At 32.8% G+C, this 25,996-nt stretch overlaps 1 protein-coding gene across 10 annotated transcripts in view; it reads left to right on the top strand.

Moving 5' to 3' along the window:
* LOC137239827 (serine-rich adhesin for platelets) overlaps positions 1-25,996 on the top strand; it is a 133,448-nt gene that overhangs the window by 45,467 nt on the left and 61,985 nt on the right. The window contains exon 2 of one of the 10 annotated variants that reach the window (XM_067765534.1): positions 6,959-8,712. The exons of 8 other annotated variants lie outside the window; for them this stretch is intronic. The gene's annotated coding sequence lies outside the window, so the exon portion shown is untranslated. Of the gene's footprint in view, positions 1-2,958; positions 8,713-25,996 lie in introns of those variants that run through there. One more of the 10 variants, XM_067765535.1, reaches the window with a different exon arrangement.

Raw genomic sequence — 25,996 nt, 5'->3', positions numbered from 1 at the left:
CCTTCCAAGATTCCAAGGGCTTTTGATTTCGCCCTGCAAAACTTTTTCATTTTCTTCTACTTAATATGGTAGGTGTCACACCCATTTTACCAAGTTTTTTTCTAAAGTTATATTTTGCGTCAATAGACCAATACAATTACCATGTTTCATTCCTTTTTTCGTATTTGGTATATAATTATGGCATTTTTTTCATTTTTCGTAATTTTCGATATCGAAAAAGTGGGCGTGGTCATAGTCGGATTTCGGCCATTTTTTACACCAATACAAAGTAAGTTCAGATAAGTACGTGAACTGAGTTTAGTAAAGATATATCGATTTTTTCTCAAGTTATCGTGTTAACGGCCGAGCGGAAGAACAGACGGTCGACTGTGTATAAAAACTGGGCATGGCTTCAACCGATTTCGCCCTTTTTCACAGAAAACAGTTATCATCCTAGGAGCTAAGCCTCTACCAAATTTCACAAGGATTGGTTAGTTTTTGTTCGACTTATGGCATTAAAAGCATCCTAGACAAATTAAATGAAAAAGGGCGGAGCCACGCCCGTTTTGAAATTTTCTTTTATTTTTGTATATTGTTGCACCATATCATTACTGGAGTTGAATGTTGGCATAATTTACTTATATGCTGTAAAGATATTAACCTTTCTTTTAAAATTTGAATTAAAAAATTTTTTTTTAAAAAGTGGGCGTGGTCGTTCTCCGATTTTGCTAATTTTTATTAAGCAGACATAAAGTAATAAGAGTAACGTTCCTGCCAAATTTCATCATGATATCTTCAACGACTGCCAAATTACAGCGTGCAAAACTTCTAAATTACCTTCATTTAAAAGTGGGCGGTGCCACGCCCATTGTTCAAAATTTTACTAGTTTTCTATTCTGCGTCATAAGCTCAACTCACCTACCAAGTTTCATCGCTTAATGAGTATTTGGTAATGAATTATCGCACTTTTTCGATTTTTCGAAATTTTCGATATCGAAAAAGTGGGCGTGGTTATTGTCCGATATCGTTCATTTTAAATAGCGATCTGAGATGAGTGCCCAGGAATCTACATACCAAATTTCATCAAGATACCTCAAAATTTACTCAAGTTATCGTGTTAACGGACAGATGGACGGACGGACGGACATGGCTCAATCGAATTTTTTTTCGATACTGATGATTTTGATATATGGAAGTCTATATTTATCTCGATTCCTTTATACCTGTACAACCAACCGTTATGCAATCAAAGTTAATATACTCTGTGAGCTCTGCTCAACTGAGTATAAAAAAGCCCTGTCTTAGGTACCTCATTGGATAACGTTCTATTACAGCATTCGATTGAAGAACGCGCTAAATTCAATACATTTTGATACAATCGAATCCTGGAATAGGGCTTTAATAAATAAAAATTTGAGGTAGGGCGTTTTTGAAAAAGTTGCAGTCGAGATAGAGCGATTTTTTCACTCAGAAATTAAAATGCATTGAAATATCTGTATCCCATGAATTACTTGATTACTATTCATAATTAAAATGAACCAGCTCTGAACTGTACTTATCTTGTTATTGTGCATTGCTAACAAACAAAAAACAAAAACAAGTTTGCAGTGATAAATCAAATTGAAATTATTTTAATCATTTGCACGCCATAAATAGGAGATTCACTTGAACAACAAAAAAGTATGTGGGTGGTGGGTGGACTTCCTTATGATGAATTAATATGAAACAGTTTATCATCGTCAAATACTGTTCAGGTATACGAGGGTTGCTAGTTAAGTTTGGACACACTCCAATATAATTAAAAATTTTTCTATGGGCCATTTCGAATAAATGAGCACTACTTAATCAGGCGAGCTTTTTTGTGCCCAAGTACCAACTTTACTGTAGTGTATGTTTTACTTTAATGTCAACTGACCTTTTGACCACTTTAATGGTCATAACGTCAAATTTTAAATGACTACAATGTCAACGAGCGAGCGTAATAAGAAGTGTGTGTGAATAGGAAAGCGAGAAGCCATTAAAGAGAGGAAAAAGCAGTGGTGGAAAGGCGTGAGTGCGCGGGGCTTGAGGTGCTACCCAACAGGAATGACGCCCTCAAAATTTACCAAAAAATTGGCGACGGGCGAAAGGTTTTAAGTTCTAGTTAAACAAACGTGAAAACGAACTGTGAAAACGAAATCTCCGGTCCTTGTAACCGATGTCCAGAAAGTATTTAGATTAATGGATGGAACGCTTTTCTGCTCTTCTCAATAAAGAAAATGTAGACAGCAATGTATCACCCAGAGATGGTGAACCCGCAATCGCTAATGATGGCATTAATAATGTCTCCCCACCCTTATGCCGAATTCGTAAGATTTAAAAACAAAACCGAGGCATTGATGGATTGCCTGTGGAGCTATTACAATACGGCGCATGCATCAGCTTCTTTGCAAAATATGGTCGGACGAGTGCATGCCTGACGATTGGAATCTAAATGTTCCTTTTGCCCAGTTTGTAAAAAGGGGCATCCCGCAAACTGCGTCAATTATTACGGATTCAGCATTCTTAATACCGTATATAAGATTGTTCTGTAAAACGTATTGTATTGAAGATTTGGAACCCACCGTGAATCGGATAATTGGACCTTATTAGTTCAAGTTTGAGTATTTAAGTGGTTATAAGAGCAATTGACCTTATGTTCGTTAACCTTATGTCAACCAACAGGGTCAGTTACCGATCTATAACAAAAATATTACTTATGATTCGATTCGCTTGAAAATTTGTACTTGGTACAAGCCCTTAAGTCATCGCACCGTCTAGTCCTCCTCTCGTGAGGATCTTTCGGTTGCTAGTTCTCGTCTGCCAAATATGTGCATGATCCATGTATATTTGTAATGCGTCGAGATCCACTACCATAACACAAATTTGCTTGGCTTTAATTCATTAAAAAAAGGTCATAGATTAGTATTGTCTAAGGAAACTGCTTAAGTTGTTTTGTAAGAACAGCCAAAGTAAACTTCAGCTTCAAAAATATAATTTTAAAATAAGCCAGCAGAAACAAAGTAAAGCATGCAAAAAATTTCGCACTGTTATATTTCCAAGTACAAATTTTAATTTACTTTCAATATCAAATTAAATTTATGTGGTTAGTACTTCTTTTTGAAAATTTCAAGCTCCTTCCAAATCTATGTTTTCAAGTATCGATTTGAACTATAAAACCTTCCTAAAAACCTTTAAGAAATGACTTAGGCTAGTAAAGCTTATTGCCCCATAATTTAATTTGTTCGAAATCTCCCGAGTTTCCGTCATCAGCGACATTAGCTTATTGTTAGATCGGCCATCAAAGCGTAGTAGTTAAAGAAAATAAAATAATAAAAAAAAATTTAAGTTAAACGGTTTTATTGAAAACAATACTTACATGAAGTAATAATAATACTAAAAGCTAGAAAATAATTACGAGGCTCCGAGGTAGGTCACGCGCCCAACGCTTTTAGTTAATTGTCTGATCAATGCCCTAGATTGATGAGGAGTGTGATGACACCCGTGCTTTGCACACAGATTATATGAACTTTGATTGGATAACGGTTAGTTGTACAGGTATAAAGGAATCGAGATAGATATAGACTTCCATATATCAAAATCATCAGTATCGAAAAAAAATTTGATTGAGCCATGTCCGTCCGTTAACACGATAACTTGAGTAAATATTGAGATATCTTCACCAAATTTAGTACACGAGCTTATCTGGACCCAGAATAGATTGGTATTGAAAATGAGCGAAATCGGATGATAACCACGCCCATTTTTTATATAGTATATATAACATTTTGGAAAACGCAAAAAACCTGCTTATTTAGTAAATAATACACCTATAATGTTGAAATTTGATATGTGGACTGATATTAAGACTCTTGATAAAAAAAAAAATTTTTAAATGGGCGTGGCACCGCCCATTTGTGATAAAATCAATTTTACAAATATTATTAATCATAAATCAAAAACCGTTAAACCTATCGTAACAAAATTCGGCAGAGGTTGCCTTTACTATAAGGAATGCTTTGAAAAAAAATTTACGAAATCGCTTAAGGACCACGCCAACTTTTATATAAAAGATTTTTTAAAGGGTCGTGGACGAATAAAATGAGCTATATCTTTGCAAAAAAGAGCTTTATATCAATGGTATTTCATTTTCCAAGTGGATTTATAACAATAAATAGGAAAAACTTCAAATTAAAAAAAAATGGGCGTGGCACCGCTCCTTTTATGACTAAGCGATTTTTTACGTTTCGGGAGCCATAACTCGAAAAATTAACGGATCGTCATAAAATTGGGTACACAGATTTTTCCTATAGCAGGAAATATTTCAAAAAAAAAAAAAAAATGGACGAGATTGGTTAAAGCCCACGGCAACTTAGATACAAAACAAATTTAAAATGTTTAAACGGGTCATAGACTAGAATAATAAGCTATAACTTAGCAAAAAATAGTTTTGAATCAATGATATTTCACTTATCAAGTTTTATTGTAAGAGGAAATGGCGAGACTTTTTTCTTTTAAACGGGCGGTGCCACGTGTTATGTAGAAAAATAATTTATCTGAAATGAAATGTACTATTGAGGCTCACGCTGAGTATATAATGTTCGGTTACACCCGAACTTAGACACCTTTGCTTGTCTGATTTGGTCTTAGATGAGTTCATATGATTTGTACATATCCCCGAAGTTGTGGGATTGTTGGTTTGTAAGTCCGGAATTTGTTTGTACTTAAATATGTAAAGAATAAGAGGATTGGTATTCCTAGCGGGTATGCTTATATTTACATGTTTATATTACATATGTATATACATACACTGTCACCAGTCTGTCTGCTGTTGTTTGTTTGGATGGCTCTTTAATTTTTCTTTTCTGTTTGTTATTTATTTGCGGAATCATTGCTGGGAATAATTTTGCTATATTTACAAAGTAATTCTTTGTGATTCATCAAAGCACACCGCTGGCAGAAAATATTAAACTGTATATAAAAATATGTATATGTGTAGGTATATTTGTAAATATGTATATCGTCTCTTATTTAGTATCTATTTAATATTTATTTAATTTTTTCTCACCGCAATTGTGGGTGGAGGTAGCTGTTATTTATGTACATACATCTGAATGTACATCATACATATATAGTATTTGTCGATTTTGTTATTTTCGTATACTGTATTCAACTTTATTTTAAAATTTGAAAAATGGCACGAAAATAGAGGCCCGATCTACAAGAATGGAAAGCTGTTCCACTTACATAATATGTATATAAACAGAACTTATTTTTTTAAGAATTTTAAATTTAGTAGTTTCAGTTCTTGCTGTTGTTTTAACCGCAATAACGCTGCCCGAAGGCTTAGTAGGGATATAGTTCTTTGCCAAATAAAATTCGGCTCGCTCCGTCTTCGAATACTACCGAACGATTTACTTAAACCCCTGGGGGCTGCAACGATTTTCGTCGCCTCTGGCGACAGTCATGAAGCGGAAATATTCTAAACATCTGGGATTAGTATTTTATATATTTTATAAAAAATGTTTTTTTAAGTCCGGGATAAGCTTCTGTAATAACAAAAACGGCTGTCCTTGTAACCTATGTTCTGCCCTCCTAAATGGCGGCCGCCGTGGTGTGATGGTAGCGTGCTCCGCCTACCACACCGAAAATCCTGGGTTCACGCCCCGTGCAAAGCAACATCAAAATTTTAGAAACAAGGTTTTTCAATTAGAAGAAAATTGTTCTAAACGGGGTCGCCCATCGGCAGTGTTTGGCAAGCACTCCGAGTGTATTTCTGAAATCAAAAGCTCTCAGTGAAAACTCATCTGCCTCGCAGATGCCGTTCGGAGTCCGCATAAAACAAGTAGGTCCCGCCCCGCCAATTTGTAGGAAAAATTAAAAAGGAGCACGGCGCAAATTGGAAGAGAAGCTCGGCTTTAAATCTCTCCGGAGGTTATCGCGCCTTTCATTTATTTTTATTTAAATGGAGAAAACGGAGACAGCGATGTACCGCCCAGGGAGAATGAATCCGATTCCGCCATCGCTGAATATGGCAATAATGTCCCCAACCCTTAGTCGCTGAATATGGCAATGAAGTCCCCCACCGAAGTCATTGGAGTAAAATACAACAAGACCGTGGGCCTGTGGAGCTATTCAAATATATGCGGCTTCAGGTAAATCTCCGCTGAAACTATCGCGAAAAATATCTACTACAGTTTCAAGTGCGCAGCAACGTTTAATACGATATGGTATGGTCACAAGGAACAACAGCCTAACTCCGATTATAGAAAAATTAAAAAAAAAACATTAATTATCATAAAAATTATTGTTATATGCCTTGGGCTGGACGTTGAACCAGGAATTCTTTATCAATTGGCCGATAAAAACAAAAAGCAACTCCCATACTTTTACACAGGACTTAGGCGTTTATTCCTTATGACCACATTGTTCTAAATGTTGCATACTCTTCTGCGCACTTCATACTGGTTTATCTTGGAAGAAACCGACGAAAAAAGAATTTACACACATGACCTCTTCGTTACTCTTAAAGCCGCCTTCGACAGCACGAAAAGGAGCTGCCTATATGCCGCTTTGTCTGAATTTGGTTTCCCGACAAAACATACGACTGTGCAAAATGACGTTGACAAACACCATCAGTTCAGTCAGAATTGGGAAGGATCTCTCCGAGCCGTTCGAAACTTATCGAGGATTTGAGCCATTGGAAACTGAACGAGCTTTCAGACAGGGTAACCCGCCATCTTCCGATTGCTTTTATTTGATGCTGGAGAAAGTAATGCAAGCTGCAGAACTTAACAGCTCTGGAACAATATTCTAAGAAAAGCGTACAATTCTCTTTACTTCAAACTGGAAAAAGAAGCAGGAAATTTAGGCTTGATGTTGAATGAGGAAAAAACGAAGTAACTGCTGCCATTTAGCAAAGAGTCAGCGTATTTGCGCTCTAGCAACCGCGCCACTGAAGCTGTAGTGCCAAAGTAAAATGCATTAAAATAAATTGTAGATGGCAACCCTCTTTAGAAATGTGCAAGATGCAACCATACATCGGATGCACTTGGCATCACTAAAATTGTTAGAGTCGAGCAATTTGGAGAGTTTCTGATTGGTTGAAACTGCCGTTGTTCGACGCCATGATTTTATTTTGGATGCCATCATTAATTTCGTTGCTAAGCAACGAAGAGAAAAACTGCCGAGCTACAGGTTGGCGTTAGCGGCAGTTTTCAGTTTGAAGTGAACCGGCACCTGACTATCACGCGAAATTCTAAAACGCACAAAAAGGAAATCAAAAGTAGTGGACAGTTGTAAAATAAAAATATATATATATATACTGTACATAAAGTTTATAAAAAAGGGAGTGAACAAAAAGAAGTTTTTTTTAAATACGGATTAACGTCAGAATAAAAGTTGTAACGAACTTAAAGTGGAAAAGAACAAAGTTTAAATTAAAGAAACTTATATATATTTTTATTAACTGAAACAAATCTATTTTATTTGGAAAAAAAAGAAAGGTGAAAGTAAGTGTGTGTGTGTGGGCGGGAGCGCATTAGAGCGCTAGTTTCCCCTTGATCTAAAATGGATCCTCCACATGGCGACCGTGGGCCGAAGCCCTGGAAATGCGGCGAGTGGCCGGAAGGAGGTAAGCCTCCCAACAGGCGTGGGCATTAAAAAAAAATACCCACTTAAAATTTAAAATTTAAATTCAAAAAATATAAAAATTTGAAAAATTACAAAATATACAAAAACCCTACAAAAAAAATTTTAAAAAACATCAAAAATCTTCAAAAAAAAACTACAAAAATTTAAAAAAAAAAGACATTTACAAAAAAAAATATAAAACATTTAAAAATTCTTACAAAAAAAAATATATAAAACATAAAAAAACTATTACAAAAAAAAATACAAAAATTTGAAAAAAAAGATACAAAAAAAAATTAAAAAAAAAAAATTTACATGAAATACAAGTTTAAAATTCTACAAATATGTATATAAAATCAAAAATAGCACAAAAACTTTAAAATCAAAAATTACAAAAAAAAAGTACAAAAGATTAAAAACCAATACAAAAAAAAATTTTTTAAAAAAATTTGGAAAATCTACAAAAAAATACAAAAATTACAAAAACCTTTTCACAAAATTATAATACTTAAAATCATTACAAACAAAAACATATAAAACTGAGGAAAATATACAAAAAATTTAAAATCATTAAAAACCAAAAATATGTAAAAATTAACAAAAACCCACAATTTGAAATGGTAAAAGAGAAAAAACTTACGAAATTAACAAATAAGGCAGTGGTGGTGGATTTTTTTGTTGGTCGTGGCTAGTGGTAGGAAAAAAAGCGGTTGGAAAAATATACATATACACATAATATCAAGACCTAATAAAAATCAGAAATAATACGAAAATTCAAAGCTTATAAAACAACAAACTAATCGGCAGCAGAAATAATAAAAGAAATTAGAAAAAAGTGGGGGAAAAAAGTTTGAACTATAAAATCAAAACCGAAGCTGTACCAAAAAACTAGTGCAAAAACGGCATTAGCCACACCATTTCAATAACGGAACTAGCCACGCCACCGTCATAACGGCAAACCACCGTACACCATTAAATAGCGGAAAACAAGCGACGCCATCAGCAGCAGAACACCAAGCAGTAGCAGCAGAAAAGGAAGCGCAGCAGCAGAACATACAGCGGTAAATCAAACAAGCAGCATTGGTATGGCGAAATAAAATTTTTGATACATATTTTCATATTTAATAAATACATTTAAAAATTACATTTTTCAATTTTTATATCGAAGTTAAAACATATTTCATCCATTTTCAAAATTATTATAAAAAATTTTGTTTTATAGTCAAAATTAAATTGTCTACAAAATATTTTATTAAAACTCACATACTCATACATACATATATGTGTAAAACCATGTGTAAAACCATAGGTAGGCACTGTAGAACAGGGTCGGACAAAAACTGAAGAAAAAATTTTTTTTAATCCATTCGACCTTTTCGTTATTCAAACAATGGTGGTTCAATAAATTTTCATAAAAGTTTTCATTAGTTTAATCCCACTCTGCCCTACAGTGGGCTCCATCAACACAAAAATACAAAAAAAATTTTTCTTTTCGTAAGCGGTGCGTCCGCGTAAAAATATGACATAAATTTTTTTTCAAACCCCGGTGCGTCCGAGGACATTTATAATACAATTTTGGAAAGATGCGGTGCGCCCGTATCTATAAAAATAAAAACAAGACAATTTTGATAAAAGCGGTGCGTCCGTTTAAGCCTGTACACAAATATTTGCCATTCTATAATCTTTGCATTTAAATTCAAACAAATTTATAACTTTGCCATACATTTCTGATTCAAAAAAATTTTTTTTTCACATTCGGTACAATTAAAAATTCGTACATTTCAATAAATATATTCGTAAACAATCAACATCTTTTAAATTGCATGTGAATCCCAATTCCCATTCCCGTTTTACATGAAAAATTTTCAGCTAATTTCAATCATTGGATTTGGATTTGCGGACAACAAAAGCGTAAAGTATTTCTTTAATCTTTCTTTTCATTAACTAATCACTAACTTTAATATTTCAATAAAATTCACTAACTAAAGTTTTTTGCTATAAGTATTCGCTAACCAATTATATAATTATAACTAAAATCTAAAAGCTTTCAAAACTACATACTTTCACAAATTTCTTTTAAAATATTTTCATAAATTTCCTTTAAGAATACTTTCATAATTTTCTTTTGAGCTCAACTCAACTCGTTCCAATTTAATTTCCTTTAAATTTCTATTCAATCTTCATAAACAAATACCACATATCTTGCAACAAAATTTTTTAATATTTCGTCCATTCGTTTCAACACGTATGGACCTAAGAAGCGGAAAGGTTATTTCTAAAAATTCCAATCCAGATTCAAGTCCCGAAAATTCAGAGCAAAATTTAGATGCCACAAACTTAGAGCAAGATATAGATTCCAATAACTCAGATTCTGATTCATCTTCGAGTTCATCGTCAACTAATACTTTAACAAGTGAACATAATTATAAATTATCTCTGAGTGCAGACTTTTTAGGTTTTGCTAATCAACCTGTTACTCCAAATTCAAGTTTTTCTATTATAACTCCGATTCTTAACGTTACAACCATGGCCACAATCGAGGAGAAAAAATCGTTCATTAGTACTTGCGCCTCGATTATGCGAGACAACTACAGTGGAGACCCGTTAGCACTTGGCTCATTTATAAATAAAGTTGAATTAATGGAAGTATTCTCTAACGAAAACTTAACTCCTACTTTAATTGCATTTTTAAAATCCAAGCTCGAAGGCAAAGCTCGCGAAGCACTACCAACGCATATAGAATCAGTCAGCCAAATTAAAGAAGCGCTATGTAGTGAAATTAGGCCAGACAACTCGAAAGTTGTCGCGGGAAAAATTGCAGCCTTAAGAGTAACCAATAACAATTTTTCAGAATTTTCAAAGCAGGTAGAAGAGCTTTCTGACTCGTTAGAGCGCTGTCTAATGATTGAAGGTATGACGAAGGCAAAAGCCCATGAGATGGCAGTTGAACAAACCATTAGCGTTTGTAGATTGAATAGTAGGTCAGACATGGTGAAATCGATCCTTGCGTCAACAACCTTCAAAGATTCAAAGGACGTAGTAGCGAAAATGATTATAGAGCGAGAACAGGAAGTTAAAGAACGGCAAGTGTTAGCGTTTCGGTCACATCCGATAAGATATAGTAATTTCCGTGGAAATTCTAGAGGTAACAGCAATTTCAGATATAACAACAATAGTAATTTTCGATTTAACGGTAATGCAAATAGGCAACACACTAATACAAATTTCCGAAATAACAACTATAACAGAGGCAATAATCACAATTATAACAGAGGCTATAATCGCAATTATAATAGAGGCAATAGCAATTCCAACAATAACAATAATAATCGGTCTGGAAATAACAGAAATTCCAATAATCAGGGTTCAAATTCTAGAAATTCAGCCAATGTTCGTTCTTTAAATGCCGAAGCCCCTCAGGCGCGAACACTGAGGGAGCAGGAGCAATTCGACTAAATACTTCTCAATCAATATATTGTCTAAATTTAAATTTTTCCGATTTCGTCGAAGTCGCTTGTAGCGATTCTCATAAAATATGTTCCTTTCTAGTAGATTCACAGGCAGACATTTCACTAATAAAAATTTCCAGTTTGGCAAACGATGTAGAAGTAGACGATAGTAACGTAATAAATATTACAGGCGTAACAACAGACACGGTAACGACAATAGGAACAGTTAATACAAGTATAATCGCATCAAATAAATTTTTTCCTCTGACTCTTCATGTTGTCAATGACAACTTTAATATTCCTTCGGACGGTATAATAGGGAAAGACTTTCTAAAAGCGAACAAATGCATAATCAATTATGCTAATGACACAATTACATTCGGACAAGGGACAGAAAAGGTAAATATTTCAATTTTGCATAGCACTCCAACAAATACTCTTGTAATCCCACCAAGATGCGAAGTTTTTCGTGTTTTTAGTTTGAAAAATTCGACAAGTCCAGTTTTTGTTGATTCTCAGGAACTTTGTAACGGTGTTTTCACAGCAAAATGTATCGTTGATACAAAAAATCCAATAATAAAAGTTATCAACACAACCGACGAGGTCAAGTACGTAAAAGATTTCAATATTCAAACTGAAGACATTAAAAACTTCAATGTCTATCGCATAAATGATACACCTATCGACTCAAAACGTATAGAAGAGCTTAAATCAATTTTGGCAAAACAAATGCCTTCTTACGCTAAAAAGAAATTACTTGATTTATGTTTGAAATATTCTGATATTTTTGCATTAAAAACCGACTTAATGACGCTTAATAATTTCTACGAACAAAAACTTAGATTAACTGACAAAACCCCTGTCTATATTAAAAATTACCGTTTGCCATACACACAACGCGAAGAAATCAATAAACAAGTCGAAAACCTACTACAGAATGATTTAATCGAACCTAGTTTTTCAAATTATAACAGTCCTTTAATTCTGGTACCGAAAAAAGATCCAACAGGCAAAAAGTCGTATCGTATGTGCGTAGATTTCAGAGCAGTCAATAAAAAGCTCATAGCCGACAAATTTCCACTAGCACGCGTTGATGACATACTCGATAATCTTGGCAGAGCCAAATACTTTTCAACTTTAGACCTTTTTTCTGGTTTTCACCAAATACCCCTTCACCCTAAATCTAGAGATGTAACTTCTTTCAGTACAGATCGAGGAGCTTTTCGGTGGAAAGTTTTACCTTTCGGGTTAAACATTGCACCAAACTCATTTTCTCGTATGATGTCAATAGCATTTTCAGGCATTTCGCCAAATCAGGCTTTTATGTATATTGACGACGTTATCGTCATTGGTTGTAGTGAGACACACCACCTTAAAAATTTGGAAAAAGTTTTCGAAACCTGTAGAAAGTTTAATTTAAAGCTGAACCCAATCAAATGCAATTTCCTTCGTTCTGAAGTAACTTTTCTAGGCCATAAATGTACGTCAAAAGGTTTGCTGCCAGACGATTCAAAAATAGACGCTATTAAAAGGTATACTAAGCCAAAAGACAAAGATGCGGTTAGGCGATTTGTCGCATTTGCAAATTATTACAGGCGATTTATACCGAATTTTGCGTCACTGGCAGCGCCTTTAAATCGTTTAAATAGAAAAAAAGTTGAATTTGTTTGGGACGAAGCGTGCGAAAACGCTTTCGAAAAACTAAAACAAGCACTAATGTCTCCTCAACTACTACAATACCCTGACTTCACAAAAGAATTTATAATTACAGTAGATGCTTCTAAGAGTGGGTGTGGCGCTATATTAAGCCAAAAGCACGGTGATAACGATTTACCAATTTGTTTCGCGTCAAAATCTTTTAATAAAGCAGAACAGAAAAAAGCAATTATCGAATTAGAACTCCTAGCAATACATTTCGCTATAAAGCATTTTCGTCCATATGTTTACGGTACAAATTTCACAGTAAAATCTGATCATAGACCACTAGTTTATCTTTTTAACATGAAAGACCCTTCGTCTAAACTTTCTAGAATTCGATTAGAACTATCAGAATATAAATTTACGATTGAATATATAAAAGGAAAATCTAACGTTGTGGCTGATGCTCTTTCACGCATTAGTATAGACGAAATAAAAGAATCTACAAAGCATGTTTTAGCAGTCCAAACGCGATCACAAACCAAACAAAAGGAATTACAAAATAAAGACGATAATTTTACTGATACTTTTTGCGAAACGCCTAAAGTACAAGTTTATGACAAATTTTCATACAATTTTTCAAAAAAGATACCGCGAATAAAATCGACTATACAATTTAATAAAAATAATGAGATCTCTAATATACAAATTTATGCGCATTTAAAACATAAAAAACTAAATTTACTTAATTTTGTGAATGCTAACGAAAAAACAAATTTAGATGAGTTATTTTCGAGGCTTGAAAAAGCAGCCGGCAGTCACAATATTAAGCAGTTAGAATGGCCAAAGAATGATATATTTTTCAAAGAATTTTCGATTACAAATTTTAAAATCAGCGGTAATAAAATTTTAAAATCATTGCAAATAATATTAACAGACTCTGTAGAAACTGTAACAGAAACAGAGCAAAAACAAAAACTTATGACAATTTATCATGAGGACCCTTTGTTAGGCGGTCATTGCGGTACAAAACGATTATATTCCAAATTAAGAACAAAATACTATTGGAAAAATATGACAAGAGACATTGCGAAATTTGTCAAAAATTGCAATAAATGCCTTTTAAATAAAGTAAAACCAAAAACAAAGGAAAATCTTGTTTTGACTCCAACCCCCTGCAAACCCTTTGACATAATAATTGTCGATACAATAGGTCCACTTCCGGAATCCAAATATGGTAACAAGTTCGCTGTTACTATGATTTGTGACTTTTCTAAATACCTGGTAACAGTAGCTGTACCAGATAAATCAGCAAAAACTATTGCTTGCGCTATTTTTGAAACCTTTATATTAACATATGGTACAATGAAAGCTATTAGATCCGATTTAGGAACGGAATATAAAAACGAATTATTCTCTGAATTGACGAAACTTTTAAAGATTGATCATGATTTCTCAACAGCTTACCACCACGAAACTGTTGGTACTGTTGAAAGAAATCATAGAGTCTTTAACGAATACTTACGTGCGTATCTGAATGAAACGTATTCAGATTGGGATACATATTTAAAATACTTTACATTTTTACACAATACTACAAGTAGTTCGGTTTTTGATAATAAATTCACTCCGTTTGAATTAATATTTGGCAGAAAAACTATAATGCCACATGAATTGCAAAAAGAGCAAATTGATCCGATCTATAACGTAGAAAATTACGCAAAAGAGCTTAAGTTTAGAATGCAAAAATCGCATAAAATGGCAAAAAATTTGATTAATAAGCATAAGATTAGAAATAAAGATTTATACGATAAAACGGCTAAGCCTTTAGATATTAAAATTAATGATAGAGTTTTAGTACAAACAGAACCTAGGAATAAACATAAAAATATATATCAAGGTCCCTACATAGTAAAGAATATTGATGGGCCAAATGTAACTATTTGTGAAATAAGTAAAGAAAACGAAAAAATTGTACACAAAAATCGAGTACAAAAAATTAATTAATCTAATAATCTATTATTAATCATATAAATATATTTTAAAACCGCCAATGAAGGCAAAAAAAAAAAAAAAAAAAAAAAAAAAAAAAATGTAACAAACAAATATACATTTAATTAGGTAGATTTTACAATAAGAAAAAAAAACCGGTTTACTTCAAAACATCAAATTCAATATTTTAAACTAACTTTTATATATTTCACTTTATTCAAAATATTACTTTCATTTTTAATCATCTTTTTAGAAGTTGCACTGCGATGAACGAATGAGTCCCGGGTTAGAGCACCCTAATGCTAGCAAACTCCTTCGTTCATAACATTACAACAACATATTAAAGCCTAAAGAAGAATGTGGCAAGATTAATTACTAATCTTACCAAATTCTTCTTTTCTAAAGGGGGAAGATGTAGTGCCAAAGTAAAATGCATTAAAATAAATTGTAGATGGCAACCCTCTTTAGAAATGTGCAAGATGCAACCATACATCAGATGCACTTGGCATCACTAAAATTGTTAGAGTCGAGCAATTTGGAGAGTTTCTGATTGGTTGAAACTGCCGTTGTTCGACGCCATGATTTTATTTTGGATGCCATCATTAATTTCGTTGCTAAGCAACGAAGAGAAAAACTGCCGAGCTACAGGTTGGCGTTAGCGGCAGTTTTCAGTTTGAAGTGAACCGGCACCTGACTATCACGCGAAATTCTAAAACGCACAAAAAGGAAATCAAAAGTAGTGGACAGTTGTAAAATAAAAATATATATATATATACTGTACATAAAGTTTATAAAAAAGGGAGTGAACAAAAAGAAGTTTTTTTTAAATACGGATTAACGTCAGAATAAAAGTTGTAACGAACTTAAAGTGGAAAAGAACAAAGTTTAAATTAAAGAAACTTATATATATTTTTATTAACTGAAACAAATCTATTTTATTTGGAAAAAAAAGAAAGGTGAAAGTAAGTGTGTGTGTGTGGGCGGGAGCGCATTAGAGCGCTAGTTTCCCCTTGATCTAAAATGGATCCTCCACAAAGCGATGAATACTCTTTCCAATAAATGCTTATTCGGACTAGGTAGGCAATTGAACAGTAAAGTCTTCTCTCGGCAAACGAAAGTAATGCTCTACAAATCACTTATCGTACCCGTCCTTATATCTGCTGCGGAATCATGGAAACTGACAACATCTGATGAGGCGGCTCTGGGATTGTTTGAGGGAAAAGTTCTTCGAAAGACCTCTACGCGTTGTCGACGGCGAGTATCAAAGAAAAGTGAGGAAGCCCCACTCCGCTGGTAAGACGCGCCAAGTGGAGTTAGCAACTTTAATCGCGGCGTTGACGATATGCTCGTTCATGAGTAGATTTTAAGAAAAAAAGGCGTGAGTACCAAGCCCTCGAAGTTCGATGTGTAAACATACAAGTGTACGTCCAGGAAGATAATGCTTTTAAATTAGCTGGAGCTCACCCAGGGGGTGAAGTAAAAGCACAACAGAGGTGACTTTACCAGAAACAAATACTTTCGGGCTTTTGGATAAAAGCTTCGTCAACTTCTTATCGAGAACAACCGATACCGTCAAGCTATTGTTTTATTGTCGGTTTATTATCGATAGCGAATTATTATTTAGATTTATTCTCAGCTTGCTATCGATTTTTTATCTTAACGGCTTGCTATCGAAAAGTTATATATGCGTCATCGACTTTATATTGCAGTTTTGAAGATATGTGCTTCATAACAAACCGATGAGTAGACGCTAACAAATCGATAACATGCCGATAACCGATAGGAAATCGAGAACCTTCCAATCTCCGAAATCTACACATTTCTATAGCAATATCAATAAATTCGATAACACGCTGACAACAAATTGCTAACACTCCGATAACAAATCTAGAAGCTTCCGAAACATACTGATATGTTTTCGATAACAAACGAATAACTCGTCGATTAAAAATCGATTTAATTAAAATAAATTTAATTTGTTTAGTTTAACTTACATTAATTTAATTAATTTTAATTTAATTTAATTAAGTTCAATTTAGTTTATTTTATTTAAATTTAATTTAATTTCTTTTCATTTGTTTTAGTTAAATTTTATTATTATTTTACGTTATTTTATTTTTTTTATTACTTTTATTATGTTTAGTTTCATTTTATTTTTTATTATTATATATCACAATTATTTCTTTGTGCAATTATTAGTTAATACAAGTCCAACAAAATAATGTATAAATATGTTACAACCCAGAGTTGGGCAAAATTTATTAGAATAACGAATAAAGATAATTTTTTTATTTGGAAAAATTGTATATCAGTGACGAATAAATTATTGTGTTACTGAAATTTTCGATAGTCTCTATCAAGTTGATCGCTGGTAGCGTCTAGGAATTTTTTCTATAGCCGATTAAAGTCAACCGAAAAAAAAATCGTATTACCTATCCGTTTATCAGTCCATTCGCCAGCCTATCCGTCCGAGGAGTAATAATCCTCATCCTTTTTTGCTATTACTTTCATTCAAAGAAGTATATTGTGATGAAATTCAACATACTACTCCTTCTGACCGTGACGAAGACTGCTGGTAATGGTTATAATAGGTATGCAATCACTCCCACTGTTTATATATCAAATATTATTTCAAAGTAAAATATAATTCTGTGATAATTCAATACTTAATCTTTATGTGCCGGGCAATCTTAAAGCAAATTTGGAAAAAAAGTGAAATAAAATAAAAAGTTCGCAAAACCAGGGTCCGAGGTTTTTAGTAGTTTCCTAATAAATTTGTCTAAGTCGATTAAGTGCATACAAATATTCGAACCCATATCTCAGCCGGTACTCTACATTTGCATACGTTGTATAAAATGTGTAAGGTAACCCTACGGTAAGTGTTGCGTGACCATAAGGTCAAGCAATACGTATGGAACATTCACAGTGAGGGTTACCTCACATAATGTCAAAGTGAATGACGCCAGATTTTTACGCGCATTCAACTCGGGCAGTCATCTAAATTTTCGCTAAGTAATATCGTGTACGCATAAAATATAAGAAATATAGCGGCTCACCTATAAATTTGTGTGACACAAATAAAACCAACATTATTGTAAAAGTTCGAGTGTTTTATTTTAATTGCGGTGATCAAACATTTCAACAGTCGTGAAATACAGTGCGTGCATGCAAACGAGTGCATACCTGCATATCAATCTGCACGATTCTATACTGTCTGAGACACATGGAGACCATTTTGGCCACGCCGGAATCGGTCTCGCCACATGGCGACCGTGACAGGACCTGCAGAAAAATGGTGGCTCCGGGGACCTGGAATAATTCCCTGCAGCACAAAATTAAAAGACATTTACAAATTTGCTAAAAACTGAGTGCGTGGTGGTTGTGATGCGGTGGTGGTTGTAGTAAAAAGAAATACATACATACAAAAAAAAAATTTTACATAAAATGATATAAATTACACAAAGCTGATTGCAACAAATTCAAAAAATTACATGAAGTAATCTATAATTTAAAACTACAAAATCTAACTACAAAAATTACAAAATTTCAAAAAAAAAAAACATTAAAAATTTCAAAAAAATTACAAAATTTCAAAAAACTACAAACGAAAAAATATGTAAATTTCAAAAACTACAAAAAAATCTAAAAATTTCAAAAACTACAAAAAAAATTTAAAAATTTCAAAAACTACAGAAAAAATTTAAAAATTTCAAAAACTCCAAAAAAAAAATTTAAAAATTTCAAAAATTACAAAAAAATTTAAAATATCAAAAACTACAAAAAAAATCATAAAATTTCAAATACTACAAAAAAAAAATTTTTTATAAAATTTCATAAACTACAAGAAAAAGGTACATCCTAAATGGCAAAATATACTTTTTAGAACTTCGTACATACATACATTTAAAAATTAATTTGAACTTGAACCAAAGTTACGTGTGGAATTGTGGTGGTACATACATACATATATGTAAAAAGTTTTTGGAAGCTGCTGTACCATACCATAACGTTCACACATAAGCACAACCACCCGCTACGTTTTAATACGCAGTACCGTTAGTAGCAGTAAAATCATGCTATACATAACAAAAGTAAGAAGAAAAAACCAGTCGGCGACGGCATCACTTGGACGGCAACATCTACATCGGCAAGAAGCGGAAAAATACCAACAACACATACACCAGCAAGCAGAAAAGACAAAAAGCGGTACAGTAGAGTAGATTAGAACATACGTACATATCTAATATTTAATTTCTGTGTATAAGTAGACACTTTGCTTCTGTATGTAATCTTTTTCAATACCTGTATACTATGCATGTAGCAAATCAACTTGACACTTTTGCCTTTTTACATATGTACTTTTCTCTAAACATTTGTATACTATGCATGTAGCAACAAAAATTGACACTTTGTTTCTAAACATTTGTATACTGCGCATGTAGCAACACATTTTTCTTCTCACAATTTAACCAAATATTTAATATAAACATTTAAATATCGAAAACTTTTTGAATGTACATTAAAAATAATTTTAAATATACGGCCACCACATGCAAATTATCACGCATATATTACTATATTCTTTCTTTTCCAAACATTAACATGGAACTTGAATTTTTTTTATTTTAAATGCGAACACTGCTTCGTAATAAATACAATCGGAAAAATATTTTTTCAAATTTACACATTTTTTTAAAACCCTTTTGAAACGCAAATTATACATCAATTCTATATGTATAATACCAAAAATATCAAACCTTTTCGCCAAAAGTTTGCGATAATTATTCGAAGCTAATCAATTTTGAAATCTCTCATTGACTTCAAATATCAATATAGACAGGTTACAGTCACATAATGGTAATGGTGAAAATTTATTTTATCGGTGGAAGCTTAATTTCCCTTTTTCCAATTATTTCTTCGGAAATTGAACATAGTGAATATCATAAACATTTACACATTTTTTTGCAACAAATACAGTGCCATTCAAATAGTTAACAATTCCTTCGAAGCATCACACGAATACAGTGTATTCCAAATATTTCAACATATCTTACATTTGCGACTCTTTTCAAACTGTGTATTATATACAGTGTCTTTCAAATACTCCAACAGTTTCTTTCCTCTTGGCATTATTAAACGAATACAGTGCGGTTAAAATATTTCAACATTCACTTGCATTTACAAAATAAGTCTTAAATACAGTGCCTTTGAATATGCGAATCTTTACCATTTACCAATTAACTCATCGATTTTGAATATTTCGAATATTCTCTGATTTCACAAAAAAATTTTTTTTTTTTTCTTTTTAAATTGCATACCACAATTACACAGTGAATGAATAGTTTTAAATTCATTTTTGTATAAACAGTGCCTACAGCGTTAATCTTAACATTTTTCCGAATTTTTTTTTCATGAAACATTTTTTTTCTGCCACGGAGGTAAACATTTTCAATAAATGTAATAAAGTTTTCAGATGTCAGTTGTCAAATGTCAGATTTTGATTCCAATTTCAAAAATTTACGCTCTAATTTCACTAAAGTTACTAAACGAGTTTTAAATAACCGATCTATCTCAGCGAAAAAATCAATAGAATACGAAGATGCTTTAATTAAAAGCTATAACCAAATAATAATACAAGTAAATTCATATTTTGAAAATCGAGATAAGCCTAGTTCAATAATCGAAAGTTTGTCAAAGTGCAGAGAACAACTCACTAAATGTTTTTCTAGAATTAACTGCAATATAAAAATACCCAAAGATCTTTCTGAATTAATACAAGAAAGCGAATCGAGTTCTGATTTTGACACTGAGGAAGAATTATCTGACGCATCGACAACTTCAGCATACAAAGCTAGTATTATTAAAAAAAGTCACGTATCTTTTCTTGAGGATTTCCCTGGATTTTCCAATACACTCCACAATAATAATTTAGACACAATTAGCGAAGAACAACCAACAATGGCGACTTCAGAGCAAAAGAAAACTTTTATTACTATGTGTGCATCCATAATTAGAGAAAACTACAGCGGCGATCCGCTTTCACTTGCATCCTTTATAGATAAAATAGTTTTGATAGAAGATTTGATGGAAGAAAATTTGACAAATACTTTCATTTCGTTTATAAAATCCAAGTTAGAAGGGAAAGCGCGTGAGGCAATTCCAAATGAAGTAACAACAATTCAACAAATAAAAGATGCATTAAAAGGTAGAATAAAACCTGACAACTCAAAAGTTGTTGCAGGAAAAATTGCATCGTTAAAAGTTTTTAATAATAATCATACCGAATTCGCCAAACGTGTTGAGGAACTTTCCGATGCTTTAGAACGATCATTAGTTATAGAAGGAATGACTCAGGAAAAAGCGCACGAAATGGCAGTCGAACAAACCGTCAACGTTTGTCGGCTTAACACTCGCTCAGACCTAGTAAAATCAATTTTAGCGTCAACTACGTTTACTGATTCTAAGGATGTAGTTGCGAAAATGATCGTAGAACAAAATAACCAAACAAGTGAAAGGCAGGTACTAGCGTTTAGATCACGTTATAACAGGCAAAATAATAGTTTTCGAGGTAACTTCAGGTCAAATCAATATAATAGGAACAACTTTTCGAGGTACAACAACAATTTTAACAGAAACAACAATAGCAATTATAGGCATAATAACAACAATAATTATGGCTCGCGAAATAATGGTAATTTTCGAAATAACAATAGCAGGCCCGTAAACAGAAACAACAGCAATAACAACAGTAACAACAACAATCGACGTTCAAATACTACAAATAACGCTAGTGTGCGCACTTTAAACGCCAACGGCCCTCAGGAGCGAACACTGGGGGACCAGAATCTGAATTAAATAACGTTTTTCAAAATAAATCAATTTATTGTTTAAACCTGAACTACTCAGATTTTATCGAACTGAATTGCAATGACTCTTTTAAAACATGCACTTTCTTAGTAGATACACAGGCTGATATATCAATTATAAAACTTTAAAGTTTAAAACAAAATGTTTCTATAAATAACAACAATATTATAAATATAACGGGTGTTACGACAGATACAGTTTCAACATTGGGTACCATTAAAACAGAACTTTTTTATTCAAATTTTTCAATTCCACATACTTTAAATGTAGTAGATGACAAATTCAACATACCGTCAGATGGTATTTTAGGCAAAGACTTTTTGAAAAAATACAATTGCATCATAGACTATGCAAACGAGAGCATAACAATTGGCATTGGCAAAAATATTCATAAAATTTCAATTTTACATAATACAACCGATAATACATTGATAATTCCTCCTAGATGCGAAGTTTATCGCTTATTTAAGCTGAAAAAATCTAAACATCCAGTTTTTATAGACGCACAGGAAATTTGTAGTGGTGTGTTCACCGCAAAGTGTATTGTTGACACCAATAATCCGATAATAAAGGTATTAAACGTCACTGACGAGGTAAAATACATAAGAAATTGCAACATAGTTACGGATGAAATCACCAACTACAACGTGTATAAAATCAATGATCTTTCAAAAGATTCGAAAAGGTCAGAGGAATTAAAATCAATTTTAGAAAAACAAATGCCAAACTATGCCAAACCAAAACTTCTCGATTTATGTCTAAAATATGATGATATTTTTGCACTAAAGACCGATCGTATGACACTTAACAACTTTTATGAACAGAAATTACGATTGACAGATACAAATCCTGTTTACATAAAAAACTACCGTTTACCATATTGTCAGAGAGAGGAAATTAATAAACAAGTTGATAATTTATTGCAAAACGATCTTATAGAACACAGCTATTCCAACTATAATAGTCCATTGATACTTGTGCCAAAGAAAAACCCAAATGGACAGAAATCCTACAGGATGTGTGTTGACTTTAGAGCCGTAAACAAAAAATTGATAGCAGACAAATTCCCACTTGCACGAATAGACGATATTCTTGATAATCTAGGCAGAGCAAAATATTTTTCTACATTGGATCTGTATTCAGGTTTTCACCAAATCCCATTAAATAAAGATTCTAGAGACATCACTTCATTCAGCACTGATCGTGGTGCTTTTCGATGGAAAGTTTTACCATTCGGTTTAAACGTAGCTCCGAACTCATTCTCAAGAATGATGTCAATTGCCTTTTCAGGAATTTCTCCAAACCAAGCCTTTTTATATGTCGATGATCTTATAGTCATTGGGTGTAGCGAAGCTCACCATCTTAAAAATTTAGAACAAGTCTTTCAAACATGCAAAAAATTTAATTTGCGTCTCAATCCCGAAAAATGCAACTTCATGCGTTCAGAAGTCACTTTCCTAGGACACAAATGTTCGTCAAAAGGTCTACTTCCAGACGATTCCAAAATAATTGCAATAAAGAAATATCCGAAACCTTCCGATAAAGATGCAGTAAGACGATTCGTGGCATTCGCCAATTATTACAGAAGGTTTATACCAAATTTTGCTTCCATAGCAGCACCTTTAAATAAACTTAGCAGGAAAAGAGTAGAATTTAAATGGGATCAATCATGTGATATAGCATTTGAAAAACTCCAAAAATCTTTAATTTCTCCTCAAATTCTCCAATACCCAGACTTCAAAAAGGAATTTATAATGACTGTCGACGCTTCAAAAATTGGTTGTGGTGCCATTTTAAGTCAAAATAAAGATGGCATTGACTTACCAATTTGTTTCGCGTCCAAATCATTTAATAATTCAGAACAAAAGAAATCAATAATTGAGTTAGAGCTTTTAGCTATATTTTTTGCAATAAAACAGTTCAGACCATACGTATATGGCACACACTTTACAGTCAAGTCCGATCATCGTCCATTAGTTTACTTGTTCAATATGAAAGATCCCTCTTCAAAACTTTCACGTATCAGACTTGAACTGGCAGAGTACAACTTCACTATTGAATACATAAAAGGTAAAACGAACGTAGGAGCAGATGCACTCTCTCGCATCACAATAGAAGAAATAAAAAATTCAGGAACATCAATTTTAGCAGTACAGACAAGATCACAGACAAAACAAAAACAATTAATGCAACAAGAAATACTCAAAGAAGAAGAAGTAAAAGAAAACATAAAATTACAAGTTTATGATAATTTTTCAAACAAATTTTCAAAGAAAATACCCAGAGTAAAATCCCAAATAAGTTATGATAAAAGTGGTAAAATTACGAATTTTGAATTAAATGCGCATCTAAAACACAAAAAGATTGAGTTAATTAAGGTTGCGTGTGCTAACAAAATAATACATTTAGATGAATTACTTTTGAAGCTACAAAAAGAAGCTGGCAAGCGCAATATTAATATAATTGAATTGCAAAAAAATGATAATCTTTTTAAATATTTTTCGATATCAGATCTGAAAACCACTGGGAATAAAATTTTAAAACACTTAGAAATCGTCCTAACCGAACCCGTAGAAACTGTGACAGACGAAGACAAAAAACAACAATTAATAACAATTTACCATACCGACCCAATTTTAGGAGGACATTTCGGTAGCAAAAAAGTTTATGCAAAACTCAGAACCAAATATTATTGGAAAGGCATGACGCGCGATATAGCGAAATTTGTTAAAAACTGCGAAAAATGTCTTTTGAATAAGGTTAAGCCAAAAACAAAAGAAAATTTAGTCCTAACCGAAACACCATGTAAGCCATTCGACATTGTTGTCATTGACACTATAGGACCTCTACCTCAATCCGATAATGGTAACAAGTTCGCTGTCACCATTATATGCGATCTCAGCAAATACTTAGTAACGATTGCGATACCTGACAAAAGTGCAAAAACGGTCGCATCAGCTATTTTTGAAAATTTCATACTAATATATGGCATTATGAAAACAATTAAAACCGATTTAGGTACCGAATACAAAAATGAAATTTTTTCAGAGTTAACAAAACTATTAAAAATAGAACATAAATTTTCCACAGCGTACCATCATGAAACTCTTGGCACAGTAGAGCGAAATCACAGAGTTTTCAATGAATATTTAAGATCTTTTCTAAATCCCAATTTTTCCGACTGGGATGTTTACTTGAAATATTTCACTTTTCTTCACAACACAACAACAAACACAGTATTCGATAATAAATTCTCACCATATGAATTAGTCTTTGGCAAAGCAGCTAATTTACCAAAAGAACTGCAAACCGATAAAATAGACCCGATTTATAACATAGAAAACTATTCGAAAGAAGTTAAATTTCGTTTTCAAAAAACTCACGAATTAGCGAATAAAACAGTTACAGAACACAAATTAAAAAATCAAACCGGATATAACAAAAGTTCACAACCAATATCTGTCAAGGTATTTGACAAGGTATTGCTTGAAAAAGAACCCCGCGACAAGCATAGTAGTATCTATATTGGTCCGTATACCGTAATAGGTATTGACGGCGTAAACGTCACGTTAATTGATGACGAAACGAAAAAGAAAAAAATAGTACATAAAAATAGAATAAGAAAAATTAATTAAATTAAATTTTTAAATTCAAGATTATTTAAAGTTAATCTCTATCGTTAAATTAGAAATAAAATGTTTTTCTTCCAAACCTGAAAAAAAAAAAAAGACAATGAAATCAAATAAATTTAAGCAATCATTAAAAATTAAGAACTGAATGTATACAGTAGAATTAAAACACAAAAAAAATTTTTGTTTTCTAATTATAAAAACTAAATTTAAGTTCTACTTTAGAACTAGACTTTACAACTCAATTCTTAATTTAGATCTAAACATAGATGTAGATTTAAACTTAGTTTAACAGTCTTAAACTTTTAAAGTTAATTACATCGCTTTTGGGACAGAAGAATTTGGCCAATTCTTCTTTTCCAAAGGGGAATGATGTAAGGTAACCCTACGGTAAGTGTTGCGTGACCATAAGGTCAAGCAATACGTATGGAACATTCACAGTGAGGGTTACCTCACATAATGTCAAAGTGAATGACGCCAGATTTTTACGCGCATTCAACTCGGGCAGTCATCTAAATTTTCGCTAAGTAATATCGTGTACGCATAAAATATAAGAAATATAGCGGCTCACCTATAAATTTGTGTGACACAAATAAAACCAACATTATTGTAAAAGTTCGAGTGTTTTATTTTAATTGCGGTGATCAAACATTTCAACAGTCGTGAAATACAGTGCGTGCATGCAAACGAGTGCATACCTGCATATCAATCTGCACGATTCTATACTGTCTGAGACACATGGAGACCATTTTGGCCACGCCGGAATCGGTCTCGCCACAAATGTATGGAAAA

This window comes from Eurosta solidaginis, chromosome 2 (assembly GCF_040869045.1).
Source record: "Eurosta solidaginis isolate ZX-2024a chromosome 2, ASM4086904v1, whole genome shotgun sequence".
NCBI classification, from domain to species: domain Eukaryota; kingdom Metazoa; phylum Arthropoda; class Insecta; order Diptera; family Tephritidae; genus Eurosta; species Eurosta solidaginis.
This window is presented reverse-complemented; position numbering and strand designations above follow the sequence as displayed.